Source organism: Pseudophryne corroboree, chromosome 5 (genome assembly GCF_028390025.1).
Source record: "Pseudophryne corroboree isolate aPseCor3 chromosome 5, aPseCor3.hap2, whole genome shotgun sequence".
Taxonomy (NCBI): domain Eukaryota; kingdom Metazoa; phylum Chordata; class Amphibia; order Anura; family Myobatrachidae; genus Pseudophryne; species Pseudophryne corroboree.
Window position 1 is genome coordinate 723,061,694 of NC_086448.1, and position 21,939 is coordinate 723,083,632.

At 46.9% G+C, this 21,939-nt stretch overlaps 1 protein-coding gene across 1 annotated transcript in view; it reads left to right on the plus strand.

Moving 5' to 3' along the window:
• Nucleotides 1–21,939, plus strand: part of CHMP4C (charged multivesicular body protein 4C) — a 58,605-nt gene that overhangs the window by 1,907 nt on the left and 34,759 nt on the right. The window lies entirely within an intron of this gene.

Below are 21,939 nucleotides of genomic sequence, written 5' to 3' on the forward strand. Positions count from 1 at the left end.
TCTGTGGGGTGGGGTGGGGGCGGCACTGACATGCAGGGCGGACTAGCCCTTTGCTGGGTGTCCCCCCGCATGTCTGAGTGCCTGATCGAAGCTGTGCTAAATTTAGCACATCTACGATCAACTCGGAATGACCCCCAATATGTAAAGTATCTACCTGGCACGTATTAGATCTCCAGGTTTGTTCATTCTGCCGATGGGAATAATGTTTTGCCAGAACATAATTTACAGGTGAATTCACTTCCACCTTACATTGTGTCTCTATTACTGACTGAGTCATATAAGTGGCAGCCATTTTTAAAGAGACCAAAATGCACTGAGAACAATGTAAATAACTCAGCCTCAATGGCTACAGCATTGGAGACAAATTAATCACCAAGAGAGAAAAAGAAAATATACAATATATGATATTATTTTATACTGGCTCCCATTAAGTACTGCTGGTGGCAATATACAAATGTGTTCTCATACACCTAGACCCAATATGACATGCGGCACAAGACGACTGACGTAAGTGAGACGCCATGTCCCGTGTGACTTAGCTTCTGTTGAGCATCCTTTTCGTGGCTTCCCAACCCAAAAATGCTTCATTAGTGGCAAACAGATGTGAGAAAAGGTGCAGCTGCTGTTGCTTTGTGTCCAACCCCCACATACTGTAGGAACTAACTAATTAGAGATGGACATTGGACATACTGATATTAATAACTCAGCAGCATATCTTGGCTGTATATTTACATTATTAAAATTACATTTGCATTTCACTTAAATGGGATCAATCTCAGATGTCATCCCTAACTCATACTTCCCTCCAGCATACTCAGGAGGGCATCTGACAGCTTTGCGTCACAAAAAGGAAAATCCATATGCTTCCACAAACTATACCCTTATTTATGCATAACCTCCAACATGACCCATTCCATTAGGTACAAAATGCTCTGTTCCTGGACTTCTACAGAGGTGGGGCTGCCTGCAGCACAGTCCAAAATTCAAATAGGGGAGCCACACCAACTGCCAGTGAGTCACGGCCAGTTATGTTTGGCAGTGTTTGGGTGGCAGTTGTTGTGGCTCCCCTAGTTGAATTGTGGACTGCACTACAGTCCCCCTCTGTAACTGCCACTGGCAAAGAAGTCCAGGAACAGAGCATTTTTATACCTAATGGAATGGGTCATGTTGGAGGGAATGCTTATGCACTTTGCTCCATTGCAACCCAGTATTACTTGTTTTTGCTGACACTGGACCTGATTCTGATTTGGAAGTAAAGCAAAAAAACAAGTAACTTTGTATCTGGAACAAACCATGTTGCCATGCAAGGGGTACAAATACATTTATATTTTTTTCTGTGCAGGGTAAATACTGGCTGCTTTTGCCTGTAGCCCACAAATGTTAAGATAGCATTATTTTTACACTGCAATTTAGATTTCAGTATGAACACACCCCACTCAAATCTAAATCTGTCTGCACATTTTACATCTGCCCCATCTGCTGTACAACATGGTTATTTTGCTTTACTTCCAAATCATGCCCACTGTTACTAATTTAAATATTTTAATAATATATCAACACTCTCTTCCGTATACACTATTTTATTATAGGGCAGTATTAGGAACAGTGGTGGTCATTCCGAGTTGTTCGCTCGCAAGCTGCTTTTAGAAGCTTTGCACACGCTAAGCCGCCGCCTACTGGGAGTGAATCTTAGCATAGTAAAATTGCGAACTAAAGATTAGCAGAATTGCGAATAGACACTTCTTAGCAGTTTCTGAGTAGCTCCAGACTTACTCGGCAACTGCGATCAGTTCAGTCAGTTTCGTTCCTGGTTTGACGTCACAAACACTCCCAGCGTTCGCCCAGACACTCCCCCGTTTCTTCAGACACTCCCGCGTTTTTCCCAGAAACGGCAGCGTTTTTTCACACACACCCATAAAACGGCCAGTTTCCGCCCAGAAACACCCACTTCCTGTCAATCATATTACGATCACCAGAACGAAGAAAAAACCTCGTAATGCCGTGAGTAAAATACCTAACTGCATAGCAAATTTACTTGGCGCAGTCGCAGTGCGAACATTGCGCATGCGCAATTAGCGGAAAATCGCTGCGATGCGAAGAAAATTACCGAGCGAACAACTCGGAATGAGGGCCAGTGTCTATAGTGTTTCTGTTTCTCAGATTTGTAGTTACCTCTCCTTAGAAGCGGCAACCTTTATTGATCACTATTATGTACAAATGTTGTTTCATGTTATTTAAATCATAGCACCTGTTACTATTTCCTTTTCACTTGTGTTTAACCTGCACACCATCTTCGCTTTATCAATGGTCAGAAAATACCAGAACGAGAGAGAGAGAAATGTAAAAGCTTATCTGGTCGATAGTCTCACAATAAACTCTTAACCCTCCGTCAGGCACACCTCTAATTAGCACCTAATTAACTCAATTCTAACACTCTTAAAGTGATCAGTGACCTTCATTAGGACGTACAAAGAGAGAAATCGTAGGTTTTACGCGCCATTTCACCAGAAAATCTGAAGCAAAAAAGAGAAAACACAAACATGAGTATACGTTTGGGCGCAATGTGCCTGAGAGGCCACCCTGGACAAACCTACATATTTACGCAAAATATCCACAATGTGTGTCATTTTCATTCAGAAAATGAGCAAAATAAACAATTAATAGATGAAAATAAAAGTAAAAACGAACCTTCAAAAGTCGGAGGAGTTTGTGCGCAGTGTGCCTGAGAGGCCAGGAGGGTCACTACTGCACTCCACGTAGGCGGCGGTAAAACTAACTAGGGGGGGTTTCGAATAGCACCTAGAGATACTGTAGGAAGGTACTGGGAGGGACAGGCCCCTGCGCCCCCTTGGAGCGGTGAGGGGAGCGAGAACAGCTTTGCGGTGCCTGTCAGGCCAGCTGCGCCTGACTGAGGGTTAATTTGCAGAAACTTAAAAGGAGATGTATAAGAGTGAAAAAGGTGGAAAGTTGTCAATAACAACCATTCAGCTGTACAGGATAAAGGCTGGCTACAATCTGAGTTGTTGCTTAAGGCAACTTCTTCACTGTTTGGAAGATTTAATACATTTCCCCCTGCTGGTTCACCAAGGCAAGCACAAAACTGCAGCAGTCCTAAATGCTCCTAACCAACCACCTAGCCTATCTACAAAAAGCCATGTGTAAGAGAAACCCCATGCACCTGTAGCCATGCTTGTATCCATCTGTTTCTTGGAAAACACATTAACGTAGCATTTCATATGCAGATTTAGTCACAGTTGCAGACAGAATATAGGCATGATGCATATCATTTTAATCAGCATAATCTGCTTGAGCTTCCTATTGTAAGATTGTTAGCTCTTCAGAGCAGGGCCCTCTTTCCTCTTGTCTAAGCCCTCTTCTTGACAAATATCACTCAGCGACCATCTTTACCTGCTTTTTCTCGTGCTGGTAAATGGCCCCTCTCTATCTATGGCCGCCAGCCCCAAGTAGTACAATGATTACTCCTTCGCTACTTACATCTAAGCTGTATTATGCTTTGAGAATCGTGGTGCTCTTTGTTACCTGCACTCCATTTTTGTTATTTATTTACTGTTATGCTAAGTTTTGTCTCCCTGTACTGTCCTTTGTACGGCGCTGCGAAACACTTGTGGCGCCCTATAAATAAACTGTAATAATAATAATAATTTTGTGAATAGGATGCATTTTAATGGAACAAGTTGCGCATGGCACTACTAGAAGCACTGTGTAACGGCAGGGAGGCTAGATGTAAGTGGACACATCTGTACAGTACATCTGTGTGTCTCAATGTGCACGGACTGGGACGTCTTTAGATGCTAACATCTGATGCACCATCAGACTAGCACCCGTCCCATACTAGGTGCAGAATGTCCTTCAGAGTATGGCCTTGAATGTACGTGATTAAAGCATCTGAGACCGAAATCACTCCTGTGACGTGTCCACACCACTCATAGCATTCCCATAAGGTGGAAACATCTCGGTGCATCTGAATGGCCACCTCTGGGTCACCTCCAAGGAATGCCCAATATGTTCCAGAGACTGTGTGGCTCAATTGGTCCTGTGACTCTGTACACACACCGCGGGATGCATGCGCACTGCCACTTTGTAGGGATTTAGATGCGTGCACAGTCAAAAAACAGAGACAATTTGAATGAATAAGAAATACATGGGTTTAAGAAAGACTATATAGATAATATATACATTGGGATACATATAATTGTGAATCTGGGGGACCAGTGGCTATAAAGTACACATACCAGAGTCTATACTCTGGGAAATATGAAGCACACGTAGATAGTTACGGAACCCCTTCCTTCTATCACACATATTAATATAAGTCAGCCTCACTACAGTACCTCTTCCTGTCACAGCCAGCCAGTGTCATTACCTCTCCCTGGGCTATTTTAATTACACATTACAATAAAGGGGATGCGGTCAGGATGCCAGCAGTTGGAATCCCGGTGCCGGAATCCCTACACACGTCTAAAATGCCGACACCAGAACTCCGACATATGCCAAAATGTCGACGATGAAATCCCGACACCCAGCAACCCAATCGTAAGTATGTGTCCTACTGTAATGTTAGCCTGCGGAACAGTTAGGATTTGGCTGCGGGGTAGGGAGGGTAAGGGTTAGGATACGGTGAGGGCTGGTTAGGTTTTGGTACCCCCAGAAAGGGTTAGGCTGTGTGGGAGGGAGGGTTAGGTTTACGCTACAGGGAGGGGGGTTAGGTTTAGACACCACTGGGGAGGGTTAGGGTTAGACTGCTTAGGTTTAGGCTGCAGGAAGGGAGGGCTGGGTTAGGGGGAGGGTAAGTATACTTACCTAGCCCCTGTTGGGATTCTCTCCATCGGGATGCTGCTGTTGGTATTCTGACCACCGGCATCCCGAATGCCGGTCAACCCCAATAAAGAAAGGGAGCACACACACATTTACAGAAACCAAGATCCACTGCCAGTCCTTTGCTGACGCCACTCTCTGTAGCCTGGCCCTGTTGTCTTCCCTCTGCCACTGTATGCAGAATTGATCACCCTCTGCACTCTTACATGCATACCACAAAGAATTGTAACCAATTGCTTTTAGCGATTATATAGTCCTTTGTTATTTTAACACTGGTGATTTTTTACTGAAGAGTTTAACGTCTTAGCTTATGTTAAAGAAAATGTAATGTCCTGCTTAAGGTGATGATACATATGGGGTGGGGGGAGATGTGTGCATGTTAGAGTTGGGTGTGGGTCATTAGGTCGACCAATATTAGGTCAGCAGTCACTAGGTCGACCCCATACGGTCGACATGCAGATGGTCCACAGGGTCAATAGGTCGACAGTGAAAAGGTACACACAGTAAAAAGGTCAACAATGAAATGTTGGAGATGGAAATGTCGGCACAGGCTTTTTTGGCATATTACTGTGTGCTTATCTGTGTCGTAACTCCAATGGGTTGTTTCATGCAGTTTAGGGCTGAGAAACTTACACGTGTGTGTTTGACAATAAACAAAGTAACATATAAAACTTCTTACACAGACAAGTCAATTTTTTTTTCATTCTAAATTCTGGATGGACTAGTTAATAGCCCGTCAAAATGACGGACACTAGGGCCAGATTATACGGGGGAGGGTCGCTACTCACAGAGGAGCTGCCAGGTTTCTGGAAGTCCTGCTGCTGGGAGCTAGGGCTCTGTCATGCTGAGGGTGTAGCGTTAGCCTTTTATAAATATAGATGCTGTATATCTGTAATGGGCTGGCTATAATGATGTTGCATTATATTCACCAGTACTTAAACTCACCAGTCCCCGCACAGCTCTTGCCCAGTCTAGGGGTAGAGGACACCAGTAGCCACCAGCAGCTGGCCGAAGGGGTCTGGGCGTGGCCTGTGCAGGGTGTGGGAGGGGCAAGCACAGGGCCTTGCCCCTCCACCGGCGCACAGAATATATAAGGCAGTTGAGACAATTATCTGCCTCCTCACCTGCATCATCTGCAGCCCCAGCCCATCCTCATAGGCTACATGTGAACAAGCCTCTAATGGGTGAAACGATCATCATGTCATGTCACCTCTGCCGGCCATGCAGCGCACACGGTCCCTGACCACAGGCGCCAACACTGAACATCTGTGAATATCTGTGATTCTCAAAGGTTAAGGCACCTCTCTTACTCCTCATACTAGTGTCCTCTCATCAGTCAGTACCGGACTGACTTCTCCCTGCAATGTCATAGTGCAACAGGGACATATTGCATCCCGGCCGCTGACAGCAGAGACACATATTTCTTTTTCAGCCCAGCTCAGCCAGCATGCACTCTCATCTGCTATCCGATGCGATCCAACCGCAAATAGCCAGGCAGTAGAATCAGTTGGATCACTGAGACACGGTCCACTTTCATTCTAACTAAACTCTCAGGTACCCGAACCAAGTGCAATTTCTAACACACAGTACTGTACATGCTGTTATGCTATTTGCAGCTTTTGTGATGTTACTGTGAAATGATGGTGTATGCTGTATATAGCAGGGGTTCAGTATGATTTACCGACAGTCAAAATACTGACACGGTCAAAATACCGACATTCATTATGCCAACATGTTCAAAATGCCGACAGTCAAAAACCCAGCAATTGAAATGCCGACATTTCAAAATACCGACATGAGTTTTTCAGGTTTTTTTTCCCAGTGTCTACATAGGTCAACATGGACACCGTGTAAATGTACCACATCCCCTCGCATGGCTCACTGCACTTGCTATGCTTGGACACGGAGCCTCGCTGTGCTCAGCACACTATTATATTCCCCCACCAGGTCCACTGGGATGGTAAAGTATGAACAAGTCTGTTTTGGGGCAAAAATTCCTTAAAAACGCATCTAGGCATTGTGACATTGAACATGTCGGTATAATGAATGTCTGTATTTTGACCGTGTCGGTATTTTGACTGTCGGTCAATGGCTGTCGGGATTATTGGCGTCGGTATTGTGTCCGTCGGTAAATCAACTGCTAGCCTGTAGCAGTATTATCCTGCAGAATAAGCAGGAGCTCTTCTCCAAAAATTCACATGTTTTTTTTTGAGGGATGTGGATCAACTCTGTTATCAGTATTTACTGTTTGTGACTCACAGTGGGGAATTGCCGCCGAGCAACCCACGTGAACAACAAAAACTTCAAGTGGGTCATCATACAGTAGCCGTATGTGGATCAGGGCCGAAACTAGACTTGTCTTCACCCGGGGCAAGGAAGCATTTTGGCGCCCCCCCCCCCCCCCCCCCCGCCTTCCCCTCTCATTACACAAAAAATTGTCATGTTATCAAATATTTAGAAAGGGGATACCATTGAACAAAATTGCGCCTCATGTGCTCCAAATGTCCTAAGCATCTGTCACATAGCCCCTGTATGTCCCCACACATTGCACCACATCACTGCTCTACATGATTACACTAAGTGCCCTTTATATTGCACTACACTACGTACATGCCCCTATATGCTGCACCACATTACTACACTATCCCCTATATGCTGCACTACACTACTACACCATCCCCTATATGCTGCACTACATACCCTATATGCTGTACTATATATTACTTCATTACACTACACTACATCTGCATTACCAACAATAACACTACATTACTATTACTACACTATCCCCTGTACGCTGCACTACAATACATGCCTACCATGAGGAAGATCTTTACTCCTTTGTCCTGTGAAGCCCTGTTGAATGATGGACTCAGTGGAGGGACGGGGACGGGCCTGGTCCGCAGCAGCACATGGGTGGCTGGTCCTGGAGCAGGGACCAGCCACCACATACAGCAGATCACTTGCAGAGGAGGCGGGTGCAGCAGAAATTGAATACACTCACTGATACTCTGCTGTCCCGCCACTTCTCCTCCAGCCGGACTGTCTTCTAGTAACTGGAGGGCGGAGGCTCGCTGCCGTATAGTTGGGACAGCGTGCAGGGATAGAACAGTGTGTCCCTGAGCGGCTTTGGCAGGCGGAGCATCGAGGGTGAGTGGCGGCTGTGAAAGGCGGACTCGGGAGGCGCGGCTTCAAACAGTGCTCCAAGGAGAGTCCTGATTCTGTGTAACAGCTCCACCCCGGGTCCGCCTCTCACAGCTGCACAGCTCCGTGTTCTTCTGCTTCACTGACAGGCACCAAGTGGAGCTGCGCTTGCATCGCAGCTGCTGCCTTGGACTGTACCCGGGTCTCTCTCTCAGCGCCCCTCTAAATCCTGCGCCTGGGTCACATGCCCCCCTAGGCCCCCCCCCCTAGTTTCGGCCCTGTATGGATGCATCTGCACAGTCTATCCAATATAAAAGCCACAGTAAATTCATCTTCAATCAGTGCAAACTGCATACTACAGACTGTGGACCTAGGGCTTAATTCAGTATGGATTGTAAATTCTGCTAGAATTTGCAATCCTTCTGTTCACATGCTTGGGGCCGCCCATCGCAGGGCAAGACCGCCCAGCATGCTGACCGCCGCCTCCCCCCCCCCTTCAATAAGCAGAAATTGCGAATGCATCACAATTTGTGCTTATTAGCAGAAATTAAGGTTGTCTCCTGCCTCCTTAGTTGCGCCCACAGGAGGCCCGGCGCCATGTTTCCATTCACCGCGGCTGTGTGTGATGTCACACAGCCACCACAATCACGCCCCTGTTCGTGCTGCACCGCCCCCCATTTACTGGCCTCAGACCCGCAACCGCCTCTGCCTGACTGACTGGAAGAGGTGATCGCATTTTCTGCAACCACCCTCTCCCCCCCCCCCCCCCCCCCCCCCCCCGCAGAAAATGCGAGTGCATGTGCAGGATGGGCGCTGCACATGTGCCCACATCTTTTTTGTAATTTTTGCGGTTGGATCACACCCTGCGATCCAACCTGAAATAGCCCCTTTATTCAGTAAGGATCGCAAAATTTGCGAATCGCAATCTGGACGATTATCAAATGACTGCGCATGCGCACAAGTAATAATATCAACAGAAAATGTGTACACATTGTGGTCGCAATGCAGACACTGTTTGACAGGAAGCTGGTGTTTTTGGGAGGAAACCTGACGTTTTCTGGGTGTGTCTGAAAAAACGCAAGCGTGCGCAGGCGTCAGCGATGAACACTTCCAGCTTCTTGTGTTGCCAGAATTGTGGATGACCTTGCCTGGTGCAGATAGGAAAAAAAACCCTCTGGAGACTGGCCACACTCTAAAGGGGGGTACACACGGAGAGATCCGTACTTAAAATCTAAGCAATCTTGCTAGATTGCTTAGATTTTAAGCACAGATCTGCCGTGTGTATGCCCTCCAGCGATAGCGATGCGCGGCCCCGCGCATCGCTATCGCCGATGCTAGATTGAGCTGCATGCAGGCTCAATCTAGCGGGTCGCTCACTTCACCGTTGTGTGAAGTGAGCGGCCCCCCGTCGGCTTTCCCCCTCGCTCAGCACATCGCGCTGTGCTGAGCGGGGTGAGAGATGTGTGCTGAGCGGTCTGTGTTAAGATCGCTCAGCACAAATCTCTCCCGTGAGTACCCCCCTTAAAACATGACCCCTTCCACTGCATCCCCCCCTCATACCCCCTCCCCCTCCCCCCAGTGGGCCCTTCATGCCCCAGTCCGACAATGGCTACAGTGAACTGAAAGCTGGAATGAAAGGAAAAAAAAAGTCGGTAGGGCATGACCAAGCCAGTAAATGTGATTGTGTATACACACACACACACACACACACACACACACACACACACACACACACACACGTTTGGTTTTGCTATCTATCTATCTATCTATCTATCTATCTATCTATCTATCTATCTATCTATCTATCTATCTACACACACACACAGTATATATTATATATACGGGATATCCAATGTTTCGTTTCTACATGTAGATGGAAACTCTGGAAGCCTTATTAATATGCCATGGTGCCTTCCTATAATGTTAATAACAAAAGGATATCCCTAAGAAAATAAGGACATAAAGCACTGATCTTGTTTTCAGAAGCCAGTAGAGTGCCACAGAAGCAAGTAGAGTAACACCTGTTCATTCCATTGTGGTGATATCTGTTTGTTTTATGCAGTATATGGGGGTCACTAATGCTGTCTGTTTATATGGTGCTCCTATAGGTAAATGGTGACTGCTATCAATGGGGATCGTGGGAGGGGTGCTGTGATATGCTGGGGGGGGGGGGGGGGGGGGAATGTTGGGGGCCAGGGGCACAAAGCATATTGTTGCACCTTGACCCACCGCTCACTAGTTCTGCTTCTGTGTACCTGAGCAATCAGGAAGACCTGAAATATTATTTGCCAACAGGGACCTTTCTTACAATAGCAGCCTCACCTTTATCCACCTGTGCTACCTATTAATGTTTAACATCTTGGATAATTTATACAGGAGCAACATTTGTGGCTTGAAGATAAAAACCAAGCAGCACATCCAGGATAGCTAAGGACATCTTGTAACATAGGCAATCTTTTCTTTTTACAGTTAATCTGATCACACAGCGTTTCTGCCATTCAGTCCATCAAGTAATAAGATCATTTTACGGTTTGCCCACATGCATGGGTGCCCAAGCAGCACAAATCCAGCTGCTCGCTATTCTTTCTGTTTTAGGTCAGTGTCAATAATATAAACAGAATGCAATATTTCCCATTGTAACAGGAGGGTGCCTGGCAAAGCAATTCAATTGTTGGGAGCAATCAGTTGTTGTCACCGGCCTTTCAGCTCATACCTCCCGCAGGTGGAGAGCGGAAATGTGTGAAAAGTGATCTGTTTGGGCGGCCAAATGGCACATTTTGTGATCGCACCCATTAGTTTAGTCAGGTACAGCTGTGTTACTTAGCTAAACCCGACACTACTGGGCGCTATCGGCGCGATAATGGGCATCACTTGAATATCGCCCCTGTGATCTCCCGTCACTTTAGATTTCCCCCATATACTGTATGTCAGAGAAACAGTCGCCTGTTGCTGAATTTAATTGGGGCATGCAAAAACCCTTTCCTCTAAAAATGAACAAATGCAGAAAAACTCACTGCACTAATGCAAACAATTCAAATGGTAAAATATCTACTTTGTGTCATAAAAACAGTGGATACATAACATGAATTGAAACATTTATTACATTAAAATCAACATGTATATAGAGAAGCAATAAAAACTCTATATGTTATGTTGTAATCTTGAAAAAGTTCTTATAGGAGAACAAAACACATTTATCTGATCAAGGCACTCTGCTACACTTGGGATATGACACTAGGGGGTTCTATGGTAGCCCCTAGGGGGAAGCACTGCAGAGGCACGTAAGGAGGGGTCCTAGTCAAGTGGAGACACAGGGGGTTCAGATCAGCCCTCCCGGCAGTGGTACTGGCCAATGTATGCTCCCTAGCCAATAAAAGGGATGAACTGCAGATGCTTCTGCGTAGCGCCAGCTCTGGCATTGCTGGTTCGGCTGCCGTGTGCTTCGCAGAAACCTGGCTCAGTGAGCACGTGCCCGACGAGTCCCTGATCCTGCCTGTCTTTCGCATGTATAGGGCGGATCGGTCAGCGGAACTGTCGGGGAAGTCAAAAGGAGGGGGTATTTGTTTTTACATCAACAACGGCTGGTGCACCGACACTGCCGTCCTGCAACAATCTTGTAGCCCTCACTTGGAGACCTTGTGTATCAACTGTAAACCCTTCTACTCCCCTCGCGAGTTTGCTTCTTTTATCCTAGTTGGGGTTTACATACCCCCACAGGCTTGCGTGAGGACAGCGCTGCAACATCTTTCTTTGTGTAATGACACGGAGCGCAAATACCCGGACTCTCTGTTCATCATCCTGGGTGACTTCAACAAAGCCAACTTGTCAAAGTAGCTACCGAAATACCGCCAGCATGTTAAATGCCCCAGCGTGGAGACAATATCTTGGACCACTGCTATACTAACATAAAGAATGCCTACTGTATCACTCTGTCTCCAGGGTAGCTCTTGGGCTCTCTGATCACTGCCTGGTCCACCTGCTCCCCACCTATAAGCAACTAGTGAAATCTGCTAAGCTAGTTGTCAAGTCGGGGAGTAGATGGACCAGCGAAGCCGAACAAAATCTACAGGCATGCTTTGAATGCACCGACTGGAACGTGTTTGAGTCAGCTGCAAATTACCTCAATGACCTTGCCAACACTGTTACGTTGTACGTCAAATTCTGTGAGGAACTATGTGTGCCATCAAAATCTGTCTGCATCTATGCAAACAACAAGCCTTGGTTTACCGCTAACCTAAGGCACCTACGCCTGGCTAAGGAGGAGGCACACAGGAGTGGGGACAAACTCGGTTAAAGACAGGCCAGAAATACCCTATCCAAAGAGATCAAGGCAGCAAAGAAACGCTATGCCGACAAGCTTGTGCCCAATTTCTCGGCAAATGACCCTCGGTCGGTATGGAAGGGCCTGAAGGCTGCCACTAACTACAAGGGCTCCACCCCCTGCGCTGGCTCTAGCCAAAAGCTGGTGGAGGACCTGAACCACTTCTACTGGAGGTTCGAGAAGCCCTACGATGCCCCGCCTCATTCTGCTCGGACGGAAGCTCCCTCGTGCTCACTAAGCGCCGTGCCCATCCCTTACGTGAATGTTGCGGAAGTCACTAAGCTTTTCAGCAGACTGAAGCCCAGGGAGGCATCGGGGCCCGACAGCGTATCTCCATCCGCCCTAAAAACTTGTGCCACACAGCTTGCTCCAGTCTTCATGGCCATCTTCAGCAAGTCGCTTGGTACTGGAGTGGTGCCAGCCTGCTGCAAGTGCTCAACCATCATCCCAGTGTCAAAGAAACCTGCTGCGCCTGTGAACCTGAACAACTACAGGCCGGTAGCACTAACATCGTGGTTATAAAGACGTTGGAACGACTGGTACTGACCCATCTAAAGTCCACGGTAGGTCCCCTCCTTGACCCTCTACAGTTTGCCTACAGGGCTAATAGATCGGCAGAGGACACAGTGAATTTGGGTCTGCATCACATCTTGCAGCACGTGGACTCGCCGGGGGGGTATGCAAGGGTACTCTTCATAGACTTCAGCTCTGCATTCAACACTATCATTCCTGGTCTGCTGCAAATGAAAATGCACAGACTAGGTGTCTCAGATAGGCTATCTGAACTTCCTAACGGAGCAGGAGCAGACAGTCAAGATGGGGAAGTTCTCCTCGGGAATAAGGTCAACCAGCATGGGCGCCCCCAAGGGGTGTGTTCTTTCCCCCTTCCTCTTCTCTCTTTACACCAATGATTGCATCTCCAGGGACATGTCGGTGAAACTCCTCAAATTTGCGGATGACACCACACTAATTGGCCTGATCGCGAAGGGAGAGGAGACTGCTTACAGGAATGAGGTAGATCAACTGGTCACCTGGTGCAGCACAAACAATCTACAGTTAAATGCATCAAAGACAGTTGAGATGATCATAGACTTCAGGAAGGATCCCCCTACACTCCCCCCACTAACAGTTGCAAGCAGCGCAGTAGCGGTAGTCGAATCCTTTAGATTTTTAGGCTCCACGATTGATAGGAATCTGAAGTGGAAGGCCAACATCGATGGCATTGTGGGGAAAGCCCAGCAGAGGCTGTAATTCTTATGCCAACTTAGGAAGTTCAAACTGCCGCAGGAACTCCTGGCACTCAGCTATTATTCAATCCGTTATCTGCACCTCGATAATAGTGTGGTTTGGCTCGGCCTCAACTCATGACAGGAACAGACTACAGCTAATAGTGGGGGCAGCGGAAAAAATCATAGGGACAAATCTCCCGGCGATTGAGGATATATATCGGGCAAGGGATACTAAGCGGGCGTAAAGGATCATCGGTGATCACTCCCACCACGCTCACGACATGTTCAGAAGGCTGCCATCAGGGAGGCGGTATCGCTCGCAACTGGTGAGAACCGCCAGACACAGGAACACTTTTCCCCCCAAGCAACTACCCTAATAAATTCGATGGACACCTAGCCCATTCCATCTGCAATTCAACCTGGCACATGTATCTACGTACCTATCATGCTGCTATTCCCCATGTGTGTTTTGGTCTTGTTATGTATGTATACTGTCTGAGAGCGGTGGCTATCGGAAACAAATTCCTTGTGTACTGTGCACTGATATACTTGGCAATAAAGTGATTCTGATTCTGAAGACATAAACCCTTTAGCACTCGCTAAATAGGTTAAATCCTTCTTTTAGTATTCAGCAAATAGCCATAAACACATTCGGCGACCGAGCTGCCCGGCGGCTGATACGGCGGCGGGGGGGAGGTGACTGGGCTAGTGAAGTTTCTTCACTCCCTCCATCACCCAGCTCCATAGCAGTGCAAGCTAATATGGATGAGATTGTCCATATTGGCTTGCATGCATAAGCGACCCGGCACCAACAATGAACGAGCGTGGGGCCGCGCATTGTTCATCGTTGATGCCTACACACTGAAAGATATGAATGAGTTCTCGTTCATTAACGAACGAGAATGTTCATATCGTTCAGTTATATTGCCTAATGTGTAGGGCCTATAAGATTACCACTATTTGTTACTGTATCGCTTACATCCTCAATAGATGACGAGAGTGATATGGTCCCCCTTGCTGGCAAGGGGCACCTAGAGCCTCCTTTCTGGCTTCAGTGAAGCGTTACAGGAATTACAGAGTTCTCAAAATTAAAAAGAGTCATGCACATGTTCAGACTGGCTGTCGCACATGCGTATGACGCAGCAGTCCATTGCTGACTGAAACAGGCTGCCGGCAGCAGAGCAGAGGATACCGCTGAAGAAGGGGACATCACGGGACCTCACTGGTGAGGTAAGTAATGTTGAATACCAATGGCTTATTCGTTAGTATCACTGCGATACTAAATGGAATAAACCACTGCTATTAAGACACGTTCTTAAATGGGACCCTTTCCCAACCTGCTGTCAATCTTCAACATTATCCTGCAGGGCGGCTGCACCGCCATTAAAATGTGCACACACTGACAAAGCCACAGCACAGACATTTCCAGGAGCTCAGTGCCACAGCCTGCACCTGGAAGGAATCACGGCTGCTCAGTTCCTGAACTGGTTGGTAAGAACACTGAGTAGCCTCACGGGATCCACTTTTACCGATCTGCAGCACATGTGGTAGCAGAAAGGGGACAGACCACCTTGGGAGTATACAAGTAACAGCGGGCTTCCAACAGACGTCTGGGTGCACCTGGCAAAGTGAATTATTTGCTTCCCCCTCGTCACACACACACACCCTCCAGAAAACAAAAAATGATTAATTAAATGCCTCCAAGTGTATGATTAGCCATTGAGAGGGCTGTTCGAAAGGTTCTGTACTGAGTTCCATCATTATTACCTTAAAATATGTTTCCCTACTTTTCACATACACAGAGGTTGCAAGCTAATATCCTCATAAACTCCCATTGTGTCCTATCTTAACTCAACACAAATTCTCTACTGGAATAGCAAAATGTTGCAATTGGGTGTAGTATGTCTGACCGGCGGGTCAGCATACCGACGCTGGGATCCCGGCGGGGAGGGGCGAGTGCAGCAAGCCTCTCGCGGGCTCGCTGCGCTCGCCACGCTGCGGGCTCGGTGGTGACCTGCGGTCGCCACGGGTTCTATTCCCACTCTATGGGTGTCGTGGACACCCACGAGTGGAAATAGCCCCTGTTGGTCGGCATGCTGACCATCGGGATAATGAGGGGGCGGGATGACGGTGGAGGTCATGTGACCGTCGGTCTCCCGACCGCCGGTCACACGAATACAACCCGTTGCAATTGTGGTTTTTTTTTTAGCCACATTAACTAATTGTCATCCAACTTTCATCTAACTGAAGTAGCCCCATAAATGTGAAGTAAATGGCTGGGGGCCTGCTGGCTGCATGGGCTCCCAGAAGATTTAGTAACTTTGATGCTGTGAAATTAGTTTTAGATGGGTTTTTTTTTTTTTTAACTCCTGCCACCAACTGAAAGGAAATGTGAGGGCACTTAAAAAGTTCACATTTTGGGGGTCATTCCGAGTTGTTCGCTCGCAAGCTGCTTTTAGCAGCTTTGCACACGCTAAGCCGCCGCCTACTGGGAGTGAATCTTAGCTTCTTAAAATTGCGAACGAAAGATTCGCAATATTGCGAAAAGACATCTCTGTGCAGTTTCTGAGTAACTCGAGACTTACTCGGCATCTGCGATCAGTTCAGAGCTTGTCGTTCCTGGTTTGACGTCACAAACACACCCAGCGTTCGCCCAGACACTCCTCCGTTTCTCCAGCCACTCCCGCGTTTTTCCCAGAAACGGTAGCGTTTTTTCACACACACCCATAAAACGGCCAGTTTCCGCCCAGAAACACCCACTTCCTGTCAATCACATTACGAACACCAGAACGAAGAAAAAACCGTGAGTAAAATTCCTAACTGCATAGCAAATTTACTTGGCGCAGTCGCAGTGCGGACATTGCGCATGCGCACTAAGCGGAAAATCGCTGCGATGCGAAGAAATTTACCGAGCGAACAACTCGAAATGACCCCCTTTATGTCACACTATGCATGCTGCCAATTTCCCCAATTCATATTATGACACACGGCCGGATTCAGGTCACGTTGGATCATATGCCACAATGTACCAGTGTTCAGTATTTTACGCATGCACTGGATCCTTTTTGCGCATGTGCGGTATGGGTCTGTGATGGCGGTCACACTGTGGCTGCAGACTCAGTGATTGACAGCCTGTTGCCTTTTGGTAGCAAGTAGGGGGCAGCAACAGCTGCTGTTTCTCAAAACAGAGGTGTGACTCCTCCGTTTTGGGAGAGTGACGAGTCTGGGATCTGCATCGGAAGATAGACCTGGCCTCTTGTTGGATCTGCTGCAGCTGGCTTGCGCAACCCCATGGGTGTTCCAAGTAATCTGATGCTGTGTCCGTCTACTTATATCAGATGCCTCCTGCTGCATTAACATATATTCATGGTTTCACTGCTGCTTGCATGTCAGCAGCAGCGTTAGCACCTCCAGCAACACATCTGAATCTGGCACACTGTGTCTTCTAATCATATGCCACACTATCCCCCTCCCTGCCCCCAACATTAGTATTTATTACTAACATGCTGATATCAGCTATGAATGCAGCCTTTTCTACCCATCAGGAACTGCTGACATCACAAAGGCTCTATTGTTGGACCACCCATCAGGAACTGCTGACATCACAAAGACCCTATTGCTGGACTATCCAGCAGTAACTTCTGACATCACAAAGGCCCTATTGCTGGACTATCCAGCAGAAACTGCTGACATCACAATGACCCTATTGTTGGACTACCCAGCAGTAACTGCTGAAATCACAAAGGCCCTATTTCTGGACTACCCATAAGTAATTGCTGACATCACAAAAGCCCTATTGCTGGATTACCCAGCAGTAACTGCTGACATTACAAAGGCCCTATTGCAGGACTATCCAGCAGAAACTGCTGACATCACAATGACCCTATTGCTGGACTACCCAACAGTAACTGCTGACATCACAAAGGCCCTATTTCTGGACTACCCATAAGTAATTGCTGACATCACAAAGGCCCTATTGCTGGACTACCCAGCAGTTACTGCTGACATCACAAATGCCCTATTGCTGGATCACCCAGCAGTAACTGCTGACATCACAAAGGCCCTACGGTTGGACTACCCAGCAGTAATTGCTGACATTGCAAAGGCCCTATTGCTGGACTACCCAGCAGTAACTGCTGACATTACAAAGGCCCTATTGCTGGGCTACCCAGCAGTAACTGCTGACATCACAAAGACCCTATTGCTGGACTACCCAGCAGGAACTGCTGACATCACAAAGGCCCTATTGCTGGACCACCCAGTAGTAACTGCTGACATCACAAAGGCCCTATTTCTGGACTACCCATCAGTAACTGCTGACATCACAAATGCCCTATTGCTGGACTACCCAGCAGTAACTGCTGACATCACAAAGGCCCTATTGCTGGACTACCCAGTAGTACCTGCTGACATCAAAAAGGCCCTATGTCTGGACTACCCATCAGTAACTGCTGACATCACAAAGGGCCTATTGCTGGGCTACCCAGTAGAAACTGCTGACATGACAAAGGCCCTATTGCTGGACTACCCAGTAGAAACTGCTGACATCACAAAGGCCCTATTGCTGGACTACCCAGTAGTACCTGCTGACATCAAAAAGGCCCTATGTCTGGACTACCCATCAGTAACTGCTGACATCACAAAGGGCCTATTGCTGGACTACCCAGTAGAAACTGCTGACATCACAGAGACCCTATTGCTGGACTAACCAGCAGATACGGATGACATCACAGAGGCCCTATTGCTGGACTACGCAGCAGGAACTGCTGACATCACAGAGGCCCTATTGCTGGACTACCCAGCAGGAACTGCTGACATCACAAAGGTCCTATTGCTGGACCACCCAGTAGTAACTGCTGACATCACAAAGGCCCTATTGCTGGACTACCCAGCAGTAACTGCTGACATTGCAAAGGCACCATAGCTGCACCACACAACTATAACTGCTGACATCAACAAGGCAGTATGCTATACTTCCCTGCAGAGCCCCCCAATTAAATGCCTCCAAGTGCATGATTAGTCATCGGAGGAGATTTGTGGGTGTACTAGAGCAGGTTCGGGTCATTGGGTCGACTCAACTTAGGTCAATAGTCATTAGGTCGACCACTGAAGGCCAACATGGGCATTAGGTCGACATGTACTAGGTCGACAGGTGAAAAGGTCGACATGAGTTCTTGGACTTTTTTTGGGTGTTGTTTCTTCGTAAAGTGACGGGGAACCCCAATTTGTGCACTGTGTCCCCTCGCATGGCTTGCTTCGCTCACCATGCTTTGGGCAGGTTACAGTTCCAATCGTAGTCCACGTGGAACGTCAAGTATGGAAAAATCCAAAAAATGGGAAAAAAGTGAAAAACTCATGTCGACCTTATGACCTGTCGACCTAGTACACGTCAACCTATTGACACGTCGACCTAATGCATGTCGACCCTCAGTGGTCGACCTAATGACTGTCGACCTAAGCTGTGTAGACCTAACGACTGTATCCCACTAGAACTTCTGCACTGAGGCCCTCATTCCGAGTTGTTCGCTCGTTATTTTTCATCGCATCGCAGCGATTTTCCGCAAACTGCGCATGCGCAATGTTTGCACTGCGGCTGCGCCAAGTAAATTTGCTAAGAAGTTTGGTATTTTACTCAGGGCATTACGAGGTTTTTTCTTTGTTCTGGTGATCGTTGTGTGATTGACAGGAAGTGGGTGTTTCTGGGCGGAAATGGGCCGTTTTATGGGAGTGTGTGAAAAAACGCTGCAGTTTCTGGGAAAAACGCGGGATTGGCTGGAGAAACGGGGGAGTGTCTGGGCGAACGCTGGGTGTGTTTGTGACGTCAAACCAGGAACGACAAGCACTGAACTGATCGCACCGGAAGAATAAGTCTCGAGCTACTCAGAAACTGCAAAGTAAAATCATTTCGCAATATTGCGAATACATCGTTCGCAATTCAGGTAAGCTAAGATTCACTCCCAGAGGGCGGCGGCTTAGCGTGTGCATTGCTGTGAAAAGCGGCTAGCGAGCGAACAACTCGGAATGAGGGCCTGAGTCCCAACATCATGACCGTAAAATATTTTTCTCCGCCTTTCATTTACTGTTCACAGGGGCTATAAAGAGGTTGACAGGGTTAAAGGTTGACATGTAAAAGCTAATTATATGCCACGTTACCCCCCCCCCCCCTCTTCCCCAGCTCCATTAGTACTCCTGTCCTTTCACATTTTCCAATTGATGGCATTGTGACTCTCTTTGAGGAACCCTATAATTTGTCAGGCCAGGAGGACTGCCGTGGTTTTGTCTGTGTTGCCCCTCTCCCCCCTTTGACTAGCGCCCCTGGCTGGTGCCTTCCTGGCCAACCTCTAGTTATGGTCTGGCTTCTCATCACAGCCGCTGTATATTAGAATACTACAACTTTGTCTGTGTTAGTCCAACTAACATTAGCCTGCATTACCAGAATATATTTTGGAGAACTTGCGCCCTATAACACTGGACCCAGCAGGTATATTGACATTGTTGCAGTTATTAGGACTACAGAGTTTGTTTTCTTTACTTCTAAACTTCCATGAGAGTCGGTGAGCATTTTCTCAAGTAATTTAGGGATCTATTTACTAAGCCTTGGAAGGAGGGGCTGTGCACCGTATCCTGCATTTGCTTTGCTAAGGACTGCTGCAAGCAGCTTTGCAAATGCAATCCTTAATTAGGAACCAAATACATTTTTAGCTTAAAATATGGATTTTCCCCAACTTTTTAACTGGCAGAAGTGGTGAAAAGAAATTTGCATTAAAACCTATGGAGAATTATTGCAAGTAAGTTTTTGCGGACACTGGGATAGCAAAACGGGTTTTCTCGGTTAATTGGATACGCTCCCAATGTCTGATTTAGTTTTACACGGCTCACATGTTATATCAGTGGCTACAAAAAATGGACTTATCAAACATCGAAAATTTATTCTTGAGAAATCACCAGTTACTTCTGGGTAGAGATTTTGACCATGAGAAAGAAACAGCAATATTAAACTAGACATAACCATAGACCTGAAAACTATTCAACATTTCTTCGGATTTGCAAATTACTATCGACAATTTATTTAAAATATTACACAAAAAACACACAAAAAACCTAGAATCCAACATTTCTCCCTTTACAGCTGTGGCAAAAAAAGTGGGCAGATTATTAAATCTGGCCATCAGAATGTTTGTCAACCAGCCAGTTTTTGAAGGTAGCATTTATATGAATCCAGGGCAAAAAGGAGGTACATACTCAAGGTAGTTATTATGATTATTATTATTATTATTATTATTGATTAGGTATATACCACACCATATATACAGCATTGGATCTTGTTAATAAAGGGGTAAGGGATGGGGTTTGAATTTCTGGTATTGGATTACCGTTATAAGATTCCACAATTACTTATGTTGATAGACAATAAAATCTACAAAGTGGGGGTGCTGCCCAAGACAATAAGCATTGGAGCTTACACAGGGCCGGCTTAACAGCGGTGTAGGCCCCTGGGCACAACAATGCACTGAGGTCCTACCCATCCTCCAGCGGTAGGGGTGGGGGTGCTATCAGCGGCAGCTTTAATGTCCTGAAGGGGGTGTTCTATCTCCCACTCAGCATGTAGGACCTAGGGCACTAATTTGTGCTAATTACTCCTTTACTGTACAGATGGTGGGATATGGTGCGCGAGGGAGAACACTAAACTGTAGAAGGGGGCATTGGGCTGAATGACGGGGCCTCAGTACATGACTTCCAGGGTTGTAGGGGGTGTTTAATAAGCAGGGGAGGGGTGGATGATGTAGTGGGCTTAATATTCACAATTTTCTGGTGGGAGGGCAGCTTGCTTAACTGGAGATATCTCCAGTTCCTGGAAATACATTTCTTAGCTTTCAGTGGGATAACAAACTAGAGAGTCAACCTTTCAGGAGTTACTGGGGACTTGGGGTTCAGAGTTCAGGAGCCAGAGCAATCTACAGACGAAAATATAAAACTGCATCCCAGTTGTGTGGTGTTGGAGCAGGGAACAGCTGCTGGAAGGCTGATATCTCTGGTTCTGGGCACAAAAGAGGAGAGTCCCAGCTTCTAGAGTATACCCTCAGAAAAATTCTAGTCAGACAGAACCTGAGATATCTGTCTGGGAAGAGCAGTTAACAGTCTTGGATAGGGACAACTGCTTTGAAGTCGGATATCTCCGGTTCCCCAGGGTCAATTTAAAAAAAATCTGGCGCCCCTGCAAAAAAGGGATCCCCAGCTATTGGCCTAGGGCCCTTATACTCCTTGAGACCATATGAAAAGAAGGCCCTGAGCTTACAGTCTAATTTTCCTGCCACACAAATACTGTAATGCATGCAATCAATCTACTAGGATGTTTTGCCATTTTGGGAAGAAGCTGGTGCACTAGGATATAATGATAAAGAGAACATA